This window comes from Mus musculus, chromosome 11 (genome assembly GCF_000001635.26).
Source record: "Mus musculus strain C57BL/6J chromosome 11, GRCm38.p6 C57BL/6J".
Lineage (NCBI taxonomy): Eukaryota > Metazoa > Chordata > Mammalia > Rodentia > Muridae > Mus > Mus musculus.
The window spans coordinates 68399026-68419336 of NC_000077.6; the positions used below are offsets into that span (position 1 = coordinate 68399026).

At 45.7% G+C, this 20311-nt stretch overlaps 1 long non-coding RNA gene across 5 annotated transcripts; it reads left to right on the plus strand.

Moving 5' to 3' along the window:
* The first annotated feature begins 381 nt into the window (after positions 1-381).
* Positions 382-9809, plus strand: Gm31954. 5 transcript variants are annotated; one of them, XR_879961.3, is made up of 4 exons: positions 382-761; positions 1504-1598; positions 6683-6806; positions 6901-7549. It is a non-coding gene; the product is annotated as a predicted gene, 31954 (long non-coding RNA). The 5 variants fall into 5 exon arrangements; XR_879960.1 differs by lacking the exon at positions 382-761 and having other exon boundaries at positions 1375-1598; XR_388770.2 differs by lacking the exons at positions 382-761; positions 1504-1598 and adding an exon at positions 3584-3625.
* The last annotated feature ends 10502 nt before the right edge of the window (positions 9810-20311 follow it).

Below are 20311 nucleotides of genomic sequence, written 5' to 3' on the forward strand. Positions count from 1 at the left end.
AACGCAGGATCCCATTGCACCGGAAGACAAGGAACACCGCCAGGGAAAGGCCTCAACATTCAAACCAAAAGGCTTTTGGGGGGGGGTCAAAGTGGGGGCTATTCTTGAGTTAAGAAACCCACTTAAAGAAAAAGCCCCGACCTCGAGAGAATAATCTGGTCCAAGCAGAAGTGCCGAGCTGTACAGATGCCACGCGAATTCCTATTTCCCCTCAACCCTAGGGGCAAATGAAGGACAAAATATTGCAAAGAACCCAAAGTAAAGTCTCGCTCTGGTAGGGGTTGCACCAGCCGGGCCCTATTTCTACACAGCCTTTTCATTACAGTCGCGATCTAGGACAGCTAAGATCTCACGGTGTGACCTCGGGCACCCACCGACGCTTTTGACCAGTTTTGGAGCAGTGATCCTTGTGTTAAATTAGCTGCGCCTCCTTCTAACACGGCACTTGATTTTTCTAATCTAGTTCTTTGTCCCCGGTGCCCTTAACCCCAGCTTCCTGATTCCAGAATCGTCTCGGCCTGAGCCTGGGTCCAGCTCTATCCGCACTTTCCCGTCGAAGGCCCTCGAGAAGTGATTCCCGGGAGCGCAGGCGGAGGCCGGCGGGTCCGAGGCGCGGGCCCGGGCTGTATGGAAATGGGCAGAGGAGCCGGCGGGCGCGGCGGCGATTTATTCTGGGAGTGACAGCCCCTTTGAGCTCTCGGCGAATGGCATTTTCTGTCTGTGAAAGCCTTTCTTCCCACCTCTGTTCAGATTAGCCCGGGGTATGAATGCGCCCATTATCCAGCCCGCTGACCATTCTGAAACGCCAAATTAATTACTAAGCACTGAATCAGGCGCCCGGGCCGGGGCACTGGGAGGTGTGAAAATAGCGAGCGGCCGGAGATGGGGACTGAGAGGGGCGCAGCGCGCAGAGGACCGGGAGGGGTGGCCCGAGGGGCGGGCGCGGCGGGACTCCGGCGGGCTTGGCCAGACGCCGAGCGCGACCTGCCGGTGTGACCGTGAGCGACCGCAGGGCGAACGGGCGGGCGGGTGGGCATAGAGCCGGGGTCGCGGCCCGGAGCAGGCTGAGGCTGGCGGGCATTGCTGTTGCCAGAGCGCACCAAGTGCATCGGGCTGTGGCTCGGGTGTGCTTCCTGCTGCGCGCGGGCGGCTGTCTCCGTGCACCGCCCCGGGTGGCCACCTCCCGACCGCCCCAGTCCAGGGCCACCCCCTCCGACCCCGAGCAGGCAGGCAGTTCGTGCTGAAGCTGCCCTCCACGGCCTTCCAAAAACTTGGGCGCCACCCTCCGATCGCAGCCCCAGACAGAGCTATCCAGCGTGGGGCAGACTCTAGGCTGTCTCCACGGCCCGTGACACTTACCTGCGGTGGGGGCGGGTGGGGGCGGGTTGGGGCGGACGGGACTGCTGGGCAGCGGAGGGAAGTGAGCACTGGGTAGATCCTGCTGGATTGCTCCGGGAGCGGAGGAGCGCCCTCTTTTAAGACTCTTCCCCGGGGTTCCGCCAGGTGGTGTCACGCCTGCCCGGCCCTTCGCGCGGTTCTTCGCTCACGGGTCACGCTGCCAGATCTCAATGGCTCGCTCCGGTCCTGCGGCCTGTCAGGTTAGCTTCAAACTGGGGGCTATGAAGGAGCTCGGACAGTTATGGAGGACTGGACAAACGTAATTAGAGACACGCTAACTACCCAAGGGAAAACCAGCCACTCACCTTAGCTTTGGGTTGGTCTGGGAGTTGAAGAAATTAGTGTTTGGCCAGGAGCTAGGAATGAGCATGGGCGAGCAGAGGGTCTTGTCCAAGGAGAAGTGATTTATGCCCCCTCCCTTCAAGTCAAGCAAAGTGGACCTTGATGCTAGGTGGGTATCTGATCAGCAATTACCATTTAAATGACTAAAGAGATGGAGAACTGTCTCCATTAACTCTCGGAAATGGGTCATTTACACCTCTGAGGGAGCGGAGTTTAAGGTCGCGGGAGAGGAGGAGGAAGGTTCTCTACCTTTCTCTGGAGAGCGCTACACCCTTCCGCTGTCCTTTCTCTTAGGACTGGGCACCTTAGGCGGTTCACACCCGACTCTAGCACCTGGAAAACCCCGGCAGAGCTCAACTAGAATTTGAGTTTCAAGTTATTATTAAACATTTACATTGTGGGACTCCTGTATCAGTAATTATTCACTGACACTTCGTACTGCATTAACTTTGTTTGTTTTTGTTATTGACTGACATTCCTTTTACGCAGCAGTCTTCCTTGTTCTGAGCCCTATATTTTCACTGGTCCTTCTGTGACTAACCTTGGGTCCGAAGCATTTGGTAGAGAACTCTGTGTTGTTGTGCTTGTTTGTTTGTTTGTTTGTTTGAGGCAGGGTCTCAGTTTGTAACCCTGTCTGGTTTACATAGCTCCATACTATGTAAATCAGGCTTGCTTCAAACTCACAGAGACCCACTTACCTATGCCTCCCCCCAGTGCTAGGATTAAAGGTTCTATCACCAAGACCAATGTTTATTCTTTTTCAAAACAGGTCTTGCAATGCAGCTCCAGTTTGACTCCACCTCCCTCAGCCCCCAGAGCGGAGGAATTAGAGGTCACACCACTGTACCTCTGATGACTTTTGAAGTCTTTACACTTCTCGGAATGCCTCTGTTTACAGGCCACTGGTTAGATACAGGATTCTGGAGTATCAGCCTTTCACTCACACTGTGAAGCGGGATGCTGTTAGCAACTCACCAGACAGAAGCTGACGTTCTTCCTGTCCACTGCGACTAAAACATAGCAGGGGACCAGTAAGCTTAACAAGGCATGGTTATCTGTTACTAGTTATTGGCTAACTATCTTCCTGCCAGGAACTCTGGGAATCTTCCTACCTCAGCCACTTCTGTGCTACTTTCTTTGATATATATATATATATCTATGCTGAATATGGTCACATATTATATGGCTACCATAACCAGCAATTTATTTTTATATATGTGCATGTGAGGGTACTGTAGTTTTCTTGGAGACCAGAAGAGGGGATCCCCTAGACCTGGTGTTACAGTCGGTTCAACTGTGGGTGCCGGACACTGAATCTGAATCCCCTTCAAGAGCAGTAACCGCTTTTAATCACTGAGCCACCTCTCCCGCCCCCACCTCATTTTACGCTTTTTAAAAATATTATTTTATTTTATGTGTATGAGTGTTCTGCCTGCATGTACATATATGCACCATGTATGTGCCTGGTGCCCATGAGGCCAGAAGAGGGCATCATATCACCTGGAATTGAAATTAACATGTTTGTGAGCCACCATGTGGGAGTTGGAGATCAGCATGGGTTCTCTGCAAGAGCAACAAGGGGCTGCAACCACTGAGCCATTTCTCCAGTCACAAAACAGACCCTGGCAGAGAAAGAGACAGAGGGGGTGGAAGGAGAGGATGGAGGAGGAGGAGGGAGAGGAGGAAAGGAAGGGAAGGGAAGGGAAGGGAAGGGAAGGGAAGGGAAGGGAAGGGAAGGGAAGGGAAGGGAAGGGAAGGGAAGAGAAGAGAAGAGAAGAGAAGAGAAGAGAAGAGAAGAGAAGAGAAGAGAAGAGAAGAGAAGAGAAGAGAAGAGAAGAGAAGAGAAGGTTGGAACACACATCCCCCATCCAGGAGGCAGAAGCAGGTAGATCTCTGTGGGTTTGAGGCCAGCTTGGCCTACACAGTAAGTTTCAGCTGAGGTCTGCATATTGAGAACTTTACAGTGTTGTTACTATGTCCATTCCTAATGGCTGCCTTGAATGAGTCCTTTGTTCTCCTTTCACCTACATCCCTCTCTGTGGTTTCACTGGTCCTATTCTGCTCACACTGTCTGGGAATCTGTACATTATAATTAAGAAGCAACAACAGATAGTAAAAGTTTTTGGAAAGGATGTAAAGAAATTAGAAACCCTTGATGCAGTGGTCCTCAACCGGTGGGTCTCAACCCCTTGGGGGAGTTGAATGATCCTTTCACAGGAGTGGCCTAAGGCCATGGAAAACCACCGATATTTACATTATGATTCTAACAGTAGCAAAATTGCAGTTATGAAGTAGCAATGAAAATAATGGTAGGGTTGGGGGTCACCACAACATGAGGGACTGTATTAAAGGGTAGCATCATTGGGAAGGTTGAGGACCACTGTCTTAATAAGTGGTAGGACCACAAAACAGTCCAGGAGTTTCTCAGAAAATGTGGGAGGGGGACCCCACAACTCAGTAGTTCCAGGTTTAGGGATCTACCCAAGAGAAATAAGAACACATCCACACAGAACGTGTATACAAATGTTTGTAACAGTGTTACTCGTTGCCTCAACACAACCCAAGCATCTAGCAAGAAAATATTAAAGTGAAAGTATCCTACCACCCTATGCTTGTGTATTAGTCAGCTCTGAAACAAAATAAAGGATTAATGTATGCTACACGAAACGTTAGCCTAAGTGGAAGAGGCTGCTCACAGAAGACCACACACACACACACACACACACACAGTCCCATTTATAAAAGAATAGGCAGAGACCAACAGACAAAGAAACTGGATTAGTGGGTTGCTTAGGAAAGGGGCCGATAGAAGGAAATGGGAAAAGACCACTGGTGGGAATGATGTTCGCTGAAGCAGTGAAAGGCAGTTTTTAGGATGGGTGCACCATTCTGTAAATGTACTGAACACCAGTGAGTTGTACACTTTCAGTGGATGCGTAGGGTGGTATATGAACTATATCTCAATATAGATGCTAAATAATACTTACTCTATCCAATCCATACCAGGTCCTAGGATAAGCACTGGCTACACAGAAGGGATGCAGGCTCTGAACCCATGAGCTAGATCTACAGCATAATTGGTAGATTTTTGCCATCCCAGAGTCCCATGACCCTCTGGAAGAATGAAATAACCTCCTTGTGCTGTAGTGCAAAGGTTTCTAGGGCCAACGAAAGTCAAGACTTTTCCAACAAATCATATCCGGAGGTATTGAGTTTCTGTCATTTCTCTGTCTTTGCTCTTCTACTGCACCGACACAAATGGCTGAAAGCCTCTCTGCAGACTTAGTGCTATCTTTGAACCAGAGTAGTGATTCCCATGACAGCAGCCTCGTGCAAGCCCATAGCATGTGTGTGGGCAGCAAGTGTAGAATCCTTGCCACGAAGCTCCAAATCCTAGCCTCCCCTCTCACTAGCTCCTTGAACTTACTCAAAACACTCATCTTCTTTGTGCCTTAGTTTCCTTGCATGAGACATGAGGATAAGAGTGTCTATGCCCTAAAGATTTTGTAAAACGTGAATTAATATATGTACAATCATGGTGTGGGGTAGTTGTCTGCAAAGATCTCAGGCGCCTTCTCCATAAGCCACTAGGTGGTGCAGGTGTACCACTTCGGGCAACAAAGATGGCCCCCGGAGGTCCAGCACTGTAAACTGTGTGCTTTGGTAAATGATGTGGGTGATTCTCCAGTGCTGTAGCTGTGGGTCATCTGTAAGTTATATATGGCAGCATCACCTATAACACAGCAATTATGCCATTAGCTGGGGGAAAAGTTGTGTTTAATGCAGAGAAAACCAGTCTACAGATCACAGGCTTACAGCCTGGGCAGAGCTCAGCACCCTGACTGCTTTGTATTATCACCCAAGCATGGTGCTGCCACCCACATCCGAGGTCTCCCACAGTTACCTTTCATTTTATAAATAGTTATGACACCCCCTGATCATCCTCAAATAAAATTTATAGATGATATAGCCTTCCAACATACCTAACTTCCTCTTCCATATCAACTAAAATATCTTACTAAGGGCATGAGAAAAAGCCACACACAGTGAAAGCTTATGTAAGTGCCTGGGCATAAGAACACAAGATATCATAATAGAGTGGGTAAATACTTTCATCTGTGTGTGGGATGACCAGGGAGACCACAGTAACAATGACTGGTAGAGATGTGATCTAAACCCCTTGAGTAGCATTGCCATAAGCAATATGATTTTTCAAAGTGGCCACAGTGTTTGGTCAAATAAAAATAAATGTGTATTCTAAGACAAGGTAAGGTTGACCTTTGCCTACCAATGATTTTTTTCTTTTTTATCTCCATGATGTTTAGTGTAGTATTTAGAAAGATACAGGAAAATAGCTCTGTTGTGCATGACTGTCCTACATACCATGGACTGTAGGAACCTGGCACTTACTGTCCCTGGCTACTAAATAGACATGGTGACCCCTACTCTCAATACTGTGGCAGCCAAAATCACTTCCCCACAAATTTCCAATTGAACAATGGGCTCTCGGTTGGGCACTAGCACTTCAGGCTCCAAATTGCTCGGGCGTTCCTAGCAAGGTTGGCATTTGCTCTACTCGGAGCAGAACTTGTAAATGGCATTTAGTTTCTTTCTAGCCTTCACAAACACACTTGTTTGGGGCTAGAGTTGGCACTCAAAGAGGGTTCCAGAAGAAGGAGGACCTCTTTCTCTGAATGTATTCCCTCGTGTTTGCCCTTTGTCCAGGAAGGGAGACCCAAAGGAGGCTGGCCTTTCTTGTCAATCTTACCCACAGTCTGGTGGCCTCCTGGAGGCTTTTTAGCAAAACCCAGCTGAGAAGTAAATCAGCACAGACATAATCCTGATTTTAGCAACTAGAGCCAGGGCCCTGGCCTGGGAGAATTACCTGCGTTCTACCTGCGCGGTATGTCAATCACAAGCCATTCTTGCCGTGTCTTTTCAGGAGTGAACCTAGTGAGCCCAGAGCTCCTCCGGACAAGGCTCTGACATGCTGGCTGGCAGGCATGGGCTTGTTCATAGAGCTCAGTTCACTGTATTCAACTCCACCTGCATCGAGGCATTTTCCGGTTTGTACATCTGGCCCTTCCTTTCTCATGCAGTTGTGGCATATCCCTGCCCACCCCCTCCCTCAACCTGTGGCTTGTTTGTCTTGCAAGGCAGGTATGACATGGCCTGATCCCCTCGCTGGTATTCCTGGAATTTAACTGTGCTAGAAGACGAAGACTGGAGTGTCTCCCATCCTCCTCACCACGCATTCCATCACGTTGGCCAGTTGACATCCCTGGGCCATCTGGTCACCCAGAGCAAGGAGTCAGATGTGTTCAAGAATTCTCTCCTAGACCCTCTGATCTATAAAAGGGCAGCCAAGGGACCAGAGTCCATCAACAAGTGAAGGGATTGGAAAACTGTGACCGTGACTCTCCAGACTCCCCATCGCTGCCATTCAAGCCTCAGCTTCAGATGTTTCCCGCCCTGGCATCCACCCACATGCACTAGCCGTTTGGAAGCCTGCGTGGTTTATTTAGTGTGCAGACATTTATGGACTCCTTTGGCATGTCAGCCTTCAAGGACACGGAACTGGGCAGACACAGCTGTGGACTCATCAGGCTCTAAGCTTAGTGGGGAAGACAAATATTTAATAAACAACAGCATATGTGTCTGTGTGACCGCTATGCAGATAAGCAATACAAGTTAAGAGATGAGGCTGGAGAGATAGCTCAACAGTAGAAGGCACTTGATACTCATGTACAGGACTGGGATTCTGTTCCCAGCACCCACATGGTGACTCACAACCTCCTATACCTCCAGTTTCAGGGGACTGAATGGCCTCTTCTGGCCTCTGTGACCACCAGGCACACAAATGGTATGCATACATACACAGGGGGCACTCATACATACATAGAAGATAAAAGTAAATATAAACCTTAAAAAAAAGATGTACAGAGACTCTAGGGGCTGAGACTCTGGGCACAACTGGAGAATAGATACTTATGTTGAAACTTGAGGTTGGGGAAGGTATTAGTCAGGTAGGAGAGTAGAGGTTTTCCTTGGCAGGGACAGGGCAGGTAAAGGCTATGACCCTGGGGCAGCCTGGGGTGGTCAAGAAGCCAGTGTAGCAGTTAGCACATATTGATCACTGGCTATGTGTCCAGCCTGTTCTAAGAGCTAGAGTAGTACAGTGCTTCTAATGTCTCATTTCAGAAATGAGAAAACTGAGTCAAAAGGGGATCAAGTCACCCTGAAGTCACAATGCTACAAAGCATCAGAGTCACCATTTGGATACAGGGCATCTGACTTCAGGCCTAGATGCTCAGCCCTCTGGCAGAGCTCCTCCACAAAGATAGGAAGTCACCAGTGTCAATGGTAACACCATGTTAGGTGAATGTAAAAAGACAAAGTCACTCTCCCGCCATACCTGTAGAGCCTGGAAGGACAGCAGTGGGCTCAAAAAGGTGTTTTCTTTGTCAGCTGTGATGGATGCGGTTGTTGTGCCCGTGATGGGACCAGGGCTTGATGCATACTGGGTAAATAGCCTTCCACTGAGCTACGTCCTGAGCCAGAGAACAGTCTCTTTAAGAAAGAGAAAGAGGCTAACTTCTCAGAGTCATGAGAGAGGAAGCACGAGGGCAAGAATGGTGTCAGCATTGTCTCATTGTCTTAAACCGTGCTGACAGTTGTCAGCGGCGGGCAGCTCCTCATTGGTACTTCCTGTAGGCTGGGCCGTCTTTGGAGTGCACTGTGTTCTTTGAGTCATGTCAATATAACAACTTCATAAGGTCAGGGCTGCCCCTCTCTCCACTTCAGACATAGAGGTTCCACGACTTGCTGATGTTGCATTAAGGAGGTGGCAAGGCTGGGTTTCTTAACAGAGCTTGTCTAGGCTCTGCTTTTGTGGAGGCTGCTGAAACACAGCCCCATGGCTCTCACCTGATAGGGAAGCGCTGCCCCCCCCCCCAGGCTTAGGGGTGTGGTTATGGCCACCCTATCACACTGCCTCTCAAGTGCTTTCAAAGCTGCACGTAGGAGGGGAAATGGCGATGGAGGAACTGACCTGGGCTCACTCTGCATTTGGGGATGAAGAGCACTACTGCTGTGCTCAGCCCCAGGTGGGAATTATTCCCAGCCCCCCTTTGAGAGGACTCTACATAGAGTTCAGCCGCTCTGACTGTCACATCCACACATTCAAGGTGGAAGCGACTCGCCCACCATTGACCCTGGTGACATGTTCCCAAACATAGTGGAAAGAACTTTCCAGAAGGCTAGTGGCCCTCCTCAGATTTCATCAGAGGTCACCCTCTGAGACTTGGCTGTCCATCAAACCATCAAAGATGTGGGACACAGCTTCGGCTCAGAACCAGAATCTTGTGTGTTCTTTTGTTTTCTGGTTAGCCCAGCGGGCTGAAAGTCAGACCTGTTAGTACAGCAAAGTTGAATCTTCCACTCTTAAGAGCACAGTGTGCATGGACAAGCCTGGAGGTAGGTGGAAGGGAAGAGATGGCCTGGGAAGGCCTGGAGGTTGGGTTAAGGGAAGAGATGGTGGCCTGGAGCTGTGACAGCTGAGGTCAGTCAGACACTCCTCTTTCTACAACACTAGCACCCTCTAGTGGGGGCTGTCTCTATTTACACTGCAGGTTTCTGTGCCTTACTTAGGTGATATTTTCACTCAGCTCCAATTGAAATGTTTTGTTTGGTTTTTTTCAAGGCAGGGTTTTTCTGTGTAGATCTGGCTGTCCGGGACATTGCTCTGTAGATCAGGCTAGTCTTGAACTCAGAGATGTGCCTGCCTCTGCCTCCCGAGTGCACAACTAGATCTGGCCTCTCCAACTGAAATTTAACACGTCCTTGAATGATTATTATGGTAATTATTATTCATTAGACAAAAACACTACTTGTGATTTTTTTGCCCCCCCCCCCAGTAAGTCAGCATATTTTAAAGAAATATCGTATAACATTGGTTGGAAACAACAGGAAGTGTCATGTATATCTGTTACTACTGGCTACCAGAGATGTCATTCCAGCATGTAATTAAATACGTTAATAAAGAAGTGTACTGTGTGTGATGGCTGTAATCCCAGTACTCGGTTTCCCGAGCTTGAGGCCAGTTGAGGAATTCAGGCCAGCGAAGATCAGGGAGAGTGAAAGTTGGAGCTCACCACCACTCCTTGCCTTAGTCTGAAGTTCTGTTGTCTGTGGTTCTCCACATCCTGCTGGCTATGAGCAGGACAGTGGTGGGACTCCTCCCAGTGCTAATGAAGGTTGACATCAGGACTATCGGGGCTCCTCACTGATCACCTAGTTAGCACGGGGGAGGCTGGGGGTGGCTGAGTCTACTCTACAAAGGTGAAAGGCTTCCAGCTTTAGGATGAGCCAAGGTCTCTGCAAGTCCTGAAAGCCAGGCCACACCCTGCTGACCAATTCTCTTTCCAACCCCTGCCCTCAGTTGAGGCTCACCAGGAGTCTTGAGCCATCATGCTTTTTTTTAACTGACACATTTAACTTTCTAATTCATGACGTATCTTACATATCCTAAACGGTTAAGTAGCTGTTGTACCTATGTTCTCCACATTTGAAGTCACTTCACAATAGTGTCTTCTTTGTCCCCTTTCGTTTTCCAAAGCGGGGTTTCTCTGTGTAATAGAACCCTGGCTGTCCTGAGCTTGCTTAAGTGGACCAGGCTGGCCTTGAACTCACAGGGATCCTGCCTCTGCCTCTCAAATATTGGAATTAAAGATGTGTGCCACTAAAGCCTGCCATGGGGGCCATTCTTACTCAAACCACCACACTATCTGAGGGACTCCTTCCAAACACAATGCAATAAGCAGTGGAAGCTTCTGTTGCAACAACTCAAAACAACTGGTTAAGTCACAATAATTAGTGTGTGTGTGTGTGTGTGTGTGTGTGTGTGTGTGTGTGTGTATACATGTGTTGCTAGGGATTAAACCCTGTGCGTATACTAGGCAAATGCTCTATGCCTGAGCTACGTGCCCAGCAAGGTCTCACAGCAGAGGTGTTCCTAGTCTGCCCCACATCCCTCATTCTTGAATGGACGGAGGTGATGATCACCCCTTATGTTAAATGTCTCTGAGAAGAGGACAAACCCTCACTAAGGGAAAACAAATTGACTTCCATCTCCAAGGCTCTTGGATGCACTATCTGGGATACAATAAGAAAATATGGCACGTGTAGGGAGAGGAACGCATCACCAACAGTGAAGAAAAAGGGGCAGACAGCAGTGGGAGCCTTGCAGTGATCCAAAGTTTGGAATAAATAGATAAGAACTTTAAAATGGAGGTAGTAGGTATGTTGAATGGGACAACAAGGAAAGGCAAATGGGTAAGATTCCAGTGGAGAACTTGATGTTAACAATAATCAAGCAGGCATCTTAGAACAAAAATTATATTTGGAGATAAGAACTCATATTGTTGACAGCGTAAAGCAGGACTGGCGGGACCCAAGCGAGGCTTCTGTGCGCACAAACCAAAAGGAGATTCTCTTACACAAGTCAGTGAGTTCACCATGCATGAAATTCTCGAAGGATTAATACAAGTATTACTTTTAATGATTTATTTATTTTATGTATATGAGTATATCATTGCTTTCTTCAGACACACCGGAAGAGGGCATCAGACCCCATAGCAGATGGTTGTAAAGACAAACCCTCACACACACATCCATAGCACCATGTGGTTGCTGGGAATTGAACTCAGGACCTCTGGAAGAGCAGTCACTGCTCTTAATCACTGTGCCATCTCTCCAGCCTAATACAAGTATTATATTTTAAAAATAAGTTAGTTCAGTAGAGCTTCAGGATAGAAAGGCAATATTCAGATAGGTATGTTACACACACACACCTAGAACACTTAATCCCAGCACGCTAGAGGCAGAGGCGGAGGCGGAGGCGGAGGCGGAGGCGGAGGCGGAGGCGGAGGCGGAGGCAGAGGCAGGTGATCTCTGTAAATTCAAACTTAACTTGGTCTACAGAACAAGTTCCAGATTAGCCAGGGCTGTGTAGTGGAACCTGTCTCAAAGCAACAGCAAAATAAATGACAAAGAAGATGGATGGTTCCTGAGGGAAAATACCTGCGATTGACCTCTGACCTCTACCTTCAGTCCCATACGTGTGCACACTCACATATGCACCCACACAAACACACACACACACACACGCATGAACACACATCCTCATAAACACACACCCATGAACACATACATTCATGAACACACACACATGAACACATACATCCATGAACACATACATCCATGAACACACACACACATGAATACATACATCCATGAACACACACACACACACACATGAGCACATACATCCATGAACACACACACACATGAGCACATACATCCATGAACACACACACATAAACATACACATCCATGAACATACACATGAGCACACACACACATACAGAGATTTACAAAAGAAAAATATGGAGAGATGGCTCAGTGGTGAAGAACACTTGCTGTCCTCTCAGAGGACCAGGGCTCACGGCACCCACATCAGGCAGCTCCTACCCACTTACAACTTAGCCAGGGCGTCTGACAGCCTCACTCTGTGAGCACCCTGCACATGTACACATTTTAAAAATTAGTAAATCTCTTAAAAAAAGAAAAATAAGAAGAATTCTCAAAACTCTGTATGACTACATTCACATATACTCCTGGATTAGAAAAATATCTAAAGAGACATTTAACTAAAGTATACAAATGGCAAATAAACATATGAATAGATAAACAGTAGTCATTGGGAAAGTGTGAACTAAACTCATAATTACATGACATACATACATAGTGGAGTGGATTTTAAAACTTTAAAATTGATTTTTTTTTTTTAGATTGTATGTTTTGTTTTTTAAAACAGGTTCTCACTTTATGGCTCTGGCTGTCCTGGTCCTCACTATGTAGACCAAGCTGGCCTTGAACTCAGAGAGATCCGCCTGCTTCAGTTAGAACTAAAGGCATATGCTCAGCTCTTTTTAAAATTATTTATTTTTATGTATGGATATTTTTGCTTGCATGTATGTCAGTGCACCCCTTGCATGTAGAGCCTGTATAAGACAGAAGAGGGCATCGGATTCTCTGGTACTGGAGTTATGAACCAGGGATCATTTCCCAGCACTTCATGGTGGCTCACAATATTTCTGACTCTAGTTCCTAGAAATCTGACCCATCTTTGACATGCAGACATACATGCAGACATACATGCAGGTAAAACACCCACACACATAAAAATATTTCTATAAGACACATTGGCAAATTAGTTCTGAACAAGTTTAGATTTGTTTATCTGGTGGTGCCTTGTGTCTTGAAATACCCAGGAACGTCCCTGCAGTCTTCATTTACAGCTCGCTGGACTCTGTCTTGGGACTGTATTTATTGTTGTTCCGTTTTTGACACAGGGACTCACCGCAGCCCTGTAGGCTTGGGCAGACCACACACAACAATGCTTCTGCCTTCTTAGCCTTTTGAGAGCTGAGAGCACAGGCATAAAACACCTGCCCAGTTCAGTATTAAGTCTCTGATTTTTAAAATTAGTTTTCTGTATTTATTTATAATCACTGGTTTAAACTTTCTTTTATGGTATTGGAGACAGAATCCAAGGCCTCGTGTACAATACTCCAGTACTCTACCACTGAGACAAAGCCATGTTCATTTAACATCTGTCTAGTTAGTACAACATTCCAGCTACTGGATTGCCTCAGACAATTTACACTGACGTTCATTTTCCACAGAAAAGGCATCTTATCCTATTTCTTAGAGTGTCTCATAACAGAACTTCCCTCGCCCCCAATATGGTCTTCTATAGCCCAGCCTGGCTTCTCACTCCCTATGTAACCAAGGATAACCTTAAACTCCTGATCTTCCTGCCTTCTTCTCCAAAGTGCTGGGATTACAGCTGTGTACCACCACATCCAATCTTATGTGGTGATGAGCATTAAACCCAGGGCCTCAAGCATGCTAGACATGCATGCTCTCAACTGAGCCACATTCGCCAGCCCTCACAACAGGACATTTAAAATGGGCAATGAGGTCTGGAGAGACGGCTTAGTAGTTAAGAACATTGACTGATCTTCCAGAGGACCTGGGCTCTATTCTCGGGACACACATAGTGATTTACAACTGTCTACAGCTCTAGTTCTAGAGGATCTGACACCCTCTTCTCACTTCTTTGGGCACCATGCAGTGAATGAGTTGCATAGACATTCAAGAAGGCAAAACACTCATATACAACATAAAACTTCAAAAGAGTTGTATAAAACAATTAGTCACACCTCTTTCATAGTTTATGTTGGTTTTTGTTGTTGATGATGTTTTTGTTGTTTCTGTTGCTCATTTGTTCTGTGACTTTCTTAAACAAATGTATGTATGTATGTATGTATGTATGTATGTATATATGTACGTATGTATGCACGTATGATTTATTTATTTATTTATTTATTTATTTATTTATTTATTTATTTATTTATATGAAGTCTTACTATGAAGAGTTTTGGCTGTCCTGGAACTTAATGTGTCCAGGCTGGCCTTGAACTCCCAGAAATCGGACTACCTCTGCCTCCCTGAGTGCTGGGATTAAAGCTATGTGCTGCCCTGCTAACTCTTGAACTCATTTTTCTAGCCTGCATTATTTGTTATAGGTGCCCAAGGAAGTGCCTGCTCAGTTAGCCTAGAGGTCAGCTGATGACTAAGAGACACTTTCTTTCAGTGCTTGGAAGCTCCTCAATGCTCTGTTGACTGCCCCTGCTCACTTCTGTCTTACCTGGGGAGCAGGTGAGAGGTTAGGAACAGGCTGTGATGGTTAATCTTTGCTGTCAGCTTTGACTGGGTTAAAATCACCTAGGACACACACCTCTGAGTGTGTTTGTTAAAATGTTTCCAGAAGTGTTTAACTGAAGAAGGGAGACCCACCTGGAGTGTGGGCAGCTCTGTGCCATGGGCTTGTGTCCTGGTCCATCTGAATGAAAAGGAGAGACTGGGCTGATCAGCATTGTTCATTTCATGCTGTGTGGTGGTTTGAATACGCTTGACCCATGGGAAGTGGCAATATTAGAAGATGTGGCCTTGTTAAAGTAGGTGTGGCCTTGTTAGAGGAAGTGTGTAGTTGAGCTTTGGGGCCTCCTAGTGTTCAAGCTCCACCCAGTGCAGAAGAGAGCCCCTCCTAGCTGCCTTTGGATCAAGATGTAGAATTCTCTGCTCCTCCAGGCCCATGTCTGCATGGATGCTGCTCTGCTTCCCACCATGGTGATAATGGACTGAACCTCTGAAACTGTAAGCCAGCCCCAATTAAGTGTTTGTCTTTATAAGAGTTGCCTTAGTCATGGTGTCTCTTCACAACAATGAAACCCTAAGACACACTGCCTCCTGACTTGGATACAATGTAACCAGCTGCTTAGCTACCCTACCATCATACCGGCCCTTGTCCTTATGGACTGACTGGTATCAGCCCAGACAAATCCTTTCCTCCTTAAGTTGCTTCCTGTCAGTATCCATGATCACAGTGAGGAGAGAGTGGTGCACACGTGGAGAATTTTCTGGGCATGTACACAACCTAGCATGTGCATTTGGCTTTTCAGGTGTCCCTTATGCTGGTGTATTCCCTGGATTTCCCAGGATTTTTTTTTCTGTTCTAGTTACTTTTGTTGTCTTGGGGAGCTGCACTGTTAAACACAGTTACCACCACAGATGTCTTCCCACAGAGGCCCTGGGAGTAGGCTCACAGAGTAAGCTCCCTGTCAGGTCAAATCAAAATAAGATCTAGGAAGTACAGAAAAGAAGAAAAAGGGGACGGGGAGAAAAAAAGAAAAGAAAAACAAACAAAAAGAACTCCCAGCGTCTATGAATGGGGCTTTTCCAGGGAGCTGCCAAACAGGTCAAAAGGTGCCAGTTATTTTTTTGGGAAGGGGGTTTCCTGCACTTCAAGTCTATGTATGCCAGAGATGGGGAGAGAGATGTGGGAGAGCTTAAAACCCCATAAAACTCACTTTTCTAAGAGTCAGCTATTTGTCTTGAATAAGCGCTGTCCTGTCACTAAGCTGTTTTGGTGAAGGAGATTCCGTAGGGAGTTTTGTTTGTTGTTTATTGTAGCTGGGTTCGCTGTTCTTGTTGCTTTCATGGAAGAACACATTTTGGAGGGTCCAGACATTTTGATAGCACTTGAATCTTTCCGATCCATTTGGGCAGAGGTGATGTTTTCATAATCCAGCTTATCCGTGACAGTGGAATGCCTTGCCGACATTCAGCCTTAAATGATTTTTGGTGATGTTTGCTGCATTCTGCATACTGCCTCCACATGGTTTATAGTTGTTGATTGTTTTTTTTTTAATATTTTAGATTGTTGTAAATTTTTAATTTTTTTTTTTTAGTTGCTGGTCCGCAGCTATGGATTCTTTGTTGCTCAGGGGTCCTTCCTACGACATCTTGTTAATTTCTGTTTTTATTTTTAATAAATTTTCTGCCTTTTTTTTGTTTTCTCTACAGACAATCATAAAATAACACACAATAACCTTTTAACTCTTTCTTTGCAATGTCTTTAAAATGTACTGGTTTGCTGCCTTAGGTTCCCACTGGGATCTCTAATGCAATGGTGGCTAGAAGTGTAATTATTGAATGTTCTTGCCTTGTGTCTGTTGTATGTGTATGTGCATGTGTGTGTGTGTGTGTGTGTGTGTGTGTGTGTGTGTGTGTGTGTGTGTGTGTTTGTGGTGCCTGGTATACATATGTGTGTGCATGTGTGCAGTGTGTGTATGTATATGGGGTGTGTGTGTGGGTGTGTGTGGTATGTGTGTGTTCACAGAGGCATTGTTCTATTTAGCCATGTGCAGCCATCACTAAAATCAACATTTCAGCATCTCAAATAGCAATTCCATATATAATAGAACTGAATCACATCTTGTTTCCTCCTACTGGCCCTGCCCCCAGCAAACATCAACTGACTTTCTGCTCTTATGAATTTAGATATTCTGAACATTTTATCCAAGTGGAATTCAACAATATGTGTTCTATTGTGGTCTTGGGGGAGGGTCTTTATTTCACTTAGAATAAGCTGTAAAGTTCATTTATGTTATATCTTGTTCCTGGCATTTATTTATTTACTGGTTTTTTTTGTTTGTTTGTTTTGTTTTTTTGTTTTTTTGAGACAGTGTTTCTCTGTGTAACAGTCCTGGCTGTCCTGGGACTCAACTCTATAGACCAGGTTGGCCTCAAACTTACAGACAGCCCCTGCCTCTGCCTCCCAAGTGCTAGGATGTACCATCACTGCCTGGGTCTTGATTTTATTTTTTGAAAATTTGTTTTTATTTATTATTATTTTTCATTTTATACATATGAATATTTAATATGTGTACTATGCCTGGTGCCCACAGAAGCCAGAGACAATCAGATGCTCTGCCACTGGTGTTACAGACAGTGGTAAGCTGCCACATGGGTGCTGGGAATTGAACCTGCATCCTCTGGAAGGGCAATCAGTGCTCTTAACCACTAAGTCATCTCTCCAGCCTGTTGATTGAAGCTGGTCTATTCTAGACCAGCATCCTATCAATCATGCTACGTGTCTTCTTGTGAGATTGTTTCAGGGCTTTTCAGGTATCTTATTTGTGGTTAAGGGAGTCCCAGTGTTCCTTTCCTAAGAGGTTTTTATTGTTTCCCAAACTGGTCATTGTATCAATGCCTTCTCAGCATCCAGTTAGATAATTACATGGTGTTTTCCCTTTCACACGGTATAATAAATGACAAGTGTGGTCTTTATAATTATCGTTGTATTCCTGGGATAAACCAGAGTGGTTATAGTGTGTCTTAATGCTGGTACATGTTGGCTGACGAGTAAGTTTAGCCTGCTGCTATTATTATTATTATTATTATTATTATTATTATTATTATTATTTCTTAGAGAAAAAAAAAGACAGGGTCTTTCCATGTAGCCCTGGCTTGCCCGGAACTCTCTGTGTAGGCTAGGCTGGCTTCAACTCATAGAGATCTACCTACCTCCTCTGAATGCTGGGTGCTAGCATACCCAGACCTTCCATTATCATTATCTACTTTAGATATTGAGGCTGTAAGAAGCAGGGGATGACTTGCCGTAGTTACACACATTTGCTTTTAATCCCAGCATTTATTTGCAAGGCAGGGGCAGACAGATCTTTGAGTTGAGGCCAGCCTGGTCTCCATAGAGAGTTCCAAGGCAATCAGAATCCTGTCTCAAAACAAACAAGCAGCAAAACAAAACAAAACAAAGCGAGGGACTTTTGCTTCTCTTTGAAGTTTGCACATAACTAAAATGATCCATTCTTGGAAGTTTTGTACAACTCATCTGCAAAATGCTCTAAGCCATTAAGAAAGAAAAAAATTTTAAATTACTATGAAGGTTTGTTTTGAGTCAGAGTCTCTGGCCTTAGAGTCCCAGTGTAGCAAAGGGTGACCTTGAACTTCTGAACTTACAGGCACGAGTGTAGCACCACGTTTGAGCAGTGCTGGATTTGGCTCCCAGGGCTTCCTGCTAGGCAAGTTTGCTTGCTTGCTTGCTTGCTTGCTTGCTTGCTTTCTTTCTTTCTTTCTTTCTTTCTTTCTTTCTTTCTTTCTTTCTTTCTTCCTTCCTTCCTTCCTTCCTTCCTTTCTTTTCTCTCTCTCTCTCTCTCTCCCTCTCTCTCTCTCTCTCCCTCTCTCTCTCTCTCTCTCTCTTTCTGTTGTTGTTGTTGTTTTTTCGAGACAGGGATTCTCTGTGTAGCCCTGGCTGTCCTGGAACTCACTCTGTAGACCAGGCTGGCCTCGAACTCAGAAATCTGCCTGCCTCTGCCTCCCAAGTGCTGGGATTAAAGGCGTGCGGCACCACTGCCCGGCTTAGGCAAGCTTTTGTGCTAACTACCAAACCTCAGTCTCAGCTCAGTATTTTGACATTTTAAACAACTTTACATGCATGGCGAGGTTCCATTTCTTCTTAGTTCATTCTGTTTTGTCATCTTCTTTTTTTTTTTTTTTTAAATCCTCATTTCACTTAGGTTTGGAAATTTATTGCTGTGAAGTTAATCACAGTCCTTTAGGGAGCTGTTGAAGTCCTGAGTGACTGTGTATTGTTGACAGAAGTCCAGCCATGACAAGAACCGCAATCCCTAACCCGTGGGAATTGGTAAAGCCTTCCTCTGGTCCATGTGCGGATGTTGACAGTCTGTGCAGAAACTAGCAACCACAGCTTCCTGCTCCCATATGACTGCTACCTAAGACTGCTCCCCACTAAGACCTGCTGATCCGCCTCCTGCACCCTCACAATAGACCCACGGAACTTCCTGGTGGTTGCATAGCTGCTGTCGTCCACCAGAGGGCGTACATCCCGCCCACTGCCAGCTTTTTCTGTCCGTGTGCCACTGGATTATTCCCTTTCAAAGCCTCCACATCTGTCTTCTTTCTTAGCTGGGATAGTATTTACTTGTGTTCTCTACCTCTTATCTTCCCAGACACATGATTGTGTTTTCAAGTAATTATCTTCTAGTTTTATTGGTTCTAGTTTTATTGGTGGTCAGTCTGGGTGGCAAGTACTCTTACCCACTGAGCCATCTCGAAGCCCCCCATCTCACCAGTCCTCTGAAAGGTTTTGCAGTGTTCCTTGAGACTTGTACAGGGTTCCTTCGGTTAGTGTTCTGTGTATTTGAGAGGAATATTGTGTTTGGGGTTCCCTCCATCTACCTCTGTGTATATATTCATCAAATCCACATTAGTTAAAAAACCAGACTTACAGCGTTACTACTGCTTTTCAGAATTCTTCTTTTTTCTGTTTTTGGAGACAGGATTTCACTATGTAGCCATCTGGAACTCCCAGTGTACCCTATGTAGATCAGGCTAGACTCAAAGGCATAGGCATCTGTTTACTGTCTCACAGAAGTCATGCCCACGTGATTTTTCTTATGAAGAATAAATAATTCAGAGATTGTTTATTGAAACCACCAATAATGATGATTAACATAATTTTGCCATCTAGAGAGCTATTAATTATTGTTTTATATGTGTTCTAGATGAGGAAAATTTTATAAAAAAATGTACATTTATTTTATCCATTGGTGAATTATGAGTGTATTGCTGCATAGCATTATATATCTTTGTGTGTGTGTCACTTGAGAGGAGAGAGAGAGAGAGAGAGAGAGAGAGAGAGAGAGAGAATGAATTAGTTATAGTTTCTATTGTTGCAGTGAACACCATGATACCATGATGATCAGTTTGGGGAGGGAAGGGTTTATTCAGCTTATATTTCCACATTGCTGTTCATCATCAAAGGAAATCAGGACAGGAACTCAAGCAGGCCAGGAATCTGGAAACAGGAGCTGATGCAGAGGCCTTGGAAAGGTGCTGCTTACTGGCTTGCTCAACCTTCTTTCTTCTTTTTTTTTTCAATTCATTTTTTTACACTCCATATTCCATCCCCCACCCTCCCCATCCACCCTCTGACTGCTCCACGTCCCACACCTTCTCCCTACCCCACCTGACCTCTAAACTCCCTGAGGCCTCCAGTCTTTTGAGGGTTAGGTGCATCATCTCTGAATGGACACAGACCCGGAAGCCCTCTACTGTATGT